The sequence below is a fragment of the Macrobrachium rosenbergii genome, chromosome 14 (genome assembly GCF_040412425.1).
Source record: "Macrobrachium rosenbergii isolate ZJJX-2024 chromosome 14, ASM4041242v1, whole genome shotgun sequence".
Taxonomy (NCBI): Eukaryota; Metazoa; Arthropoda; class Malacostraca; order Decapoda; family Palaemonidae; genus Macrobrachium; species Macrobrachium rosenbergii.
The window spans coordinates 20,707,672-20,712,671 of record NC_089754.1 but is presented as its reverse complement, the minus strand read 5'-3'; positions in this window follow the sequence as shown (position 1 = coordinate 20,712,671).

Sequence of the window (5,000 nt, the reverse complement as noted above, 5' to 3'; positions counted from 1 at the left end):
ATCCTATTTAGACAGACATTGAAACATTGGAGCATGATGTAATTGAGGCTGGTTTCATAAAAGAAAGTTTTGTTAAGATTCTGAATATCAGCATAGGAATGTATAAACGCACTCAATTTATTTCAAAAGAAATATGTAAAAAGCAGAGATATTAAGGAGCGTAGGTAGTCTGGTCACAAAGAACGCAAAGCAAAATAGAGGCGAATTTTCATTAGGAAATACTGAATATGCCAGGTTAGTTTTGCCTGTCAAAAAATATGTACAAAATTACCGTCTTGTCATGGAGGTCTTTCCCTGCTTAGTTTGTTTGCACTGTTTGTCACCCTAGCATATTTATTGCAAATGCCTAAATAAGGCAAAGCCAGTCAGGATCATGTCTCTGATTTCATATCTTCCTTGTGGTACCTTGAATACATACGTAAATACATACTTGCTACGTAGGTACGGTTGCGGTTGCTTCTAATTTTTTTGCTCCGGTACCACTCCACTAAAGGCGCTTTGCGAGACCTGTAAATTCACTTGTTAAATATACAATATTGCAGGGATATTCTGAGATGTATACGATGTACTTTATATTAATTGTCAAACCCACACTGTCATAGCACTCTTCAATTTTTTTTCTTAAAAACTTGATATTTTCGATTTTCCTGATTTCAAGTAGGAGCTTATAGATATCCTGAGATGTATAGGCGTACTTTATATTAATTGTCAAACCCACACTGTCATAGCACTCTTCAATTTTTTCTTAAAAAGCTTGATGTTTTCGAGTTTACAGATTTCAAGTAGGAGCTTATTGTACTGTCTCAGAGCTGTAAATTTAAAGGCTCCTAAACGAACATCCGAAGTGCGTCTTGGCTCAAACAACTTGAAGTCATTTGTAGCTGGTCTAGTGTTGACCCCATCTGTTTCTTGAATTATGCGCAACAAATCTGAAATGTTTTGGACACCCAGTCTTGATAGTTTAATGGGTCATTACGCATTATTTTAGTCGGTATTCTAGCCTTGATAGGAAGCCAATGCAACTCAAACAATTTAGGGGATCACACAGGAGGAGGAAGGCAATTGTAGGAGTAAAGTACCCAGCACGTAGATATAATTACAGCTGGACTACGTGTCTGGTCGTTGCAGGGATGCTTGATAATGAGGACTGTTTGGCCAAGAAAGCTTGTAACTTTTTCTGAATAAATAGTCCATTAGATACCATCCAGTTTGAATGAGGTCCTGTGAGTAATTCTACTAATGCACAGAACAATTGTGTATATGTGTGATAAAGTTAATATATATATATATATATATATATATATATATATATATATATATATATATATATATATATATAGAGAGAGAGAGAGAGAGAGAGAGAGAGAGAGAGAGAGAAACAATATAGAGAAATAGAATATATATATAGAAACAATATAGTCACCAAATATATATAGTATATATATATATATATATATATATATATATATATATATATATATATATATATATATATATATATATATATATATATATATATATATATATATACAATACATAATATGTAATGACAAGTTAGTAAAGAGAACAATGCATCCTCAACATCGGTTTTTTTGAATAGACGTTCAATGTCTTTCCCTCAGAAGCTGGTCACTCTGCTGCTACTGGTTCGACTGGATGTGGGCTCAGGAAAGTTTCGCGACACGAAACCTCAGGACGAGCGAGTAAGATCACTGTTGCTGATATACGTTCGTTGATGTATCACGTACGTAACGGTTTTTCTTGGAATATGTCGGGGAATGCAATAGGAATAGTAATTTTGTATAATTGTATTGTCAGACTTACACAAAAGAAACAGACCTGTTAGGAAATGTTTTTCAGTAAATTATGTTTCTTCTTTTTTTCTTTATAAAAATCACGTTTTAGTAATTTTTCGTGGGTTTAATTTTTTTAACGTTTACTGATCCCCTCCCCCCTCTCTCTGTCTCTCCCTCTCTCTCTCTGTCTCATTACCAGGAAGGTGGTTGTAAATGATAATCCTTTCCTTGTAAAATGATTAATTAAGTGACGAATTTGCTCTCATTAGGTTGAATTAGCATGGGAACCTTTGGCCCGGCGCGTATTCTAATACCGTCATTCAGGACACCAAATTCACAATGTTATGAAATTTCGTCCCTTTTTTTCGGGAGATTTTCAAAGATTTTACCATTGACATTGAAAGGAAAACTGAACTCAGATTGCTACTTTAAGAAGTGAAAAATTGTTACTCTAACTGGAGTGGAGTTATATGTTTATTGCTCATATCCTTTCATATGCTCATATGTTTTCCGGAATTAAGGAAGTATTTTGTAAATTAGGAACATAATAGGATCATGATAATAGAACGAAAGTTCCGAAATGCCTGTTAAGTCGCTGCAACGGTAACCAACATCCAAGCCCTTCCAACGAACAAATGAATAATAATTATAACACTCGGATATATAAAAAATTACCAAAAGATTACAATCGTGGTTTTGTCATTATAAAGTGAACTATTCTAGTGTATTTGAGTCAAAAGATTTCCACATACATTATTATTATTATTATTATTATTATTATTATTATTATTATTATTATTATTATTATTATTATTATTATTAGCCGCAGCGAGCATATGTTTCTCCAGGATAAAGTGGAAGACCTTGTAATCAGTAAGTCTCCACAGAATAGAATGTCCCACTGTGATATATAGCAATATATAAATATATAGAAATATATTTACTAATGAATTTATTTGGAAAGGATGAAGTGATTAACGAATAACAGTCAATTAGCTGAAAATTAACCTTAGCGTATAAGAAGAAAGGTAAATAAGAAGCAAAGTCCGACTAACTTTATCCCTAAGCACAGTGATACCCAGTTAATTGAGAGGCTATGGCGCAAACCACTATATAAGGACTTTCAAGGGGAACTGATTGTGACACTTCAGATGACCCAGGGGCCAGAAATAGCGGAGGATCATAATAACTTCCAGTCAGCTGAGCAAACTAAAAATAAAAGACTGGATGATGAGTGTCCCCCCATCTACGCAACAAAGGTTACAGGTTATAGATGAAAATTCGCTTTTATTGTGCGGGAACACCGTCATATGTATAACTGAAATTTTGTAAGGAACTTACCAATATTGCTGAGATATATTGTCGACAATAATGTTTTTAGCAGGAAACAAAAACAAAAGCAATTTGCTAGGTATAATTTCTGTCTATTAAAAGCTATATCCTCCTTTTAGTGAACACTGTAAAGCATGATAGTTTATTTCATTAGTTAACGTTTCTTTGGCATCTCAGCTGTAGTGTTAAGGGCGCTTTAGATTCCGAGGGACACATGTTTTTAAACGTTTTAGCTCTGTAATATCATATTACGCAGAATTAACTTAATTCTCAATTTGGAAATTGGAAAATCTTGAGATGATTTTGTTTTCCTTTATTCCAATGTGAACGAATCAATTACAATCAGTTAAGAAAGCATGTAAGTGACAACTAGAATCAGACCTAGCATTGCCTCATTAACGTTGATTTATGGTAGTTAATTTTAAAAGATTTGAAATTTAGATATATATATATATATATATATATATATATATATATATATATATATATATATATATATATATATATATATATATATATATATATATATATATATGTATACGAATGTCTTGTCTGTACAAATTTGATTAGCATCATTATGAAGAAACAGGAAACAAACGTAAAATAAAGAATTATAAAACAAATAGCTCAGTTTTCACGAATACCATATAACCGGAATGAGATAAGGGCATTAATTAAACCGGGAGACGGCTAGGATTTAATTTGAAAGTTCTGACGTAGGCAACAGATGAATGATAGAAAGGGTAGCCTTAACATGCGGGCTGTTGGGGAAGATGGACGGGCTATTTTTTTTCAGCGAAGATAAATTTATAGGCTTGGATGTTTTAAGATAATTAAGGCATTCCCTAATTTTTTTTTCGTAGGGGAGGGGACGCCGGGGGGACTCATCCAAGCGCCACCTCCGTTACAGTTGTTGTCCCCTTGATCTTTCACTCAGGTAATAGAGATGCAGACGAATATCCTTCTTGCCGGCGCCAGGGCTCTTTCTGAGGACCAGACATAAGACATAAAACAAGCACTCCGACAATTAGATCAAGACTTTTTACTCGGTCTGCCCGAACATTATTACAGCAGTTCTTAGCTCGGTTTTTATAGCTTATGAAGCAAGCGGTTTAAATAGGTATTTTTGGCTGTTACGAACGACTAAGTCTCCATCTCAGCATTTTTTTTTGCTAAATTTACACAGTACTAATTTAAGATGAGTCTGGCAGTCTCGAAAGTGTCCACCCATACTTTTGGCTTGACTTTTGTTTTGACTTTATAAGAGGAATGAGACTTGTGGATCTCATCCCTCCACTTATGCATCAGATTATTCTTGTAAGTTGTCATTTCGTTGTTATCAGTACTTTTGTTTTGAACTGAAAAGGCTGCGAGTATTTATTTGACCAGTGTTATTGTTTTCTAGGTGAAAAGCGAAGATACCAGACGGATCTATCTTAAGTTAATCTCATTTATTGTGACTATGTACCCACTAACCCCTCTCTTCAAAACTGCTCTCTTTGTCGAATATTCTTATTGAAAATGGCTAAACACATCATAAAACATTTTTTTTAATTCCTATTCAGTTTCGCAAAAGTACCGACGAACTGGTAATATTTCATGTTTACATGACTACAAAATTCACCTGCATCTTCGTTGCTGCATGGTTTTATTTATTACCTTCATTGTCATTATATAATATATTTACTGACATTGATATGGTTATTATTACCATCGTTGTTTTTGACCTTAAGGGATCGTGCGTGAAGCCCTGAAGGTCGTACCAAGATGTTTTATTTCTGGCTGTGTTTTAAACCTTTTTGTTGTTCTCGTGATTTTCAATAGCCATTTATACTCCGTAGCGGGTTAGTGCTGTCAGTGCACCTCACAGGG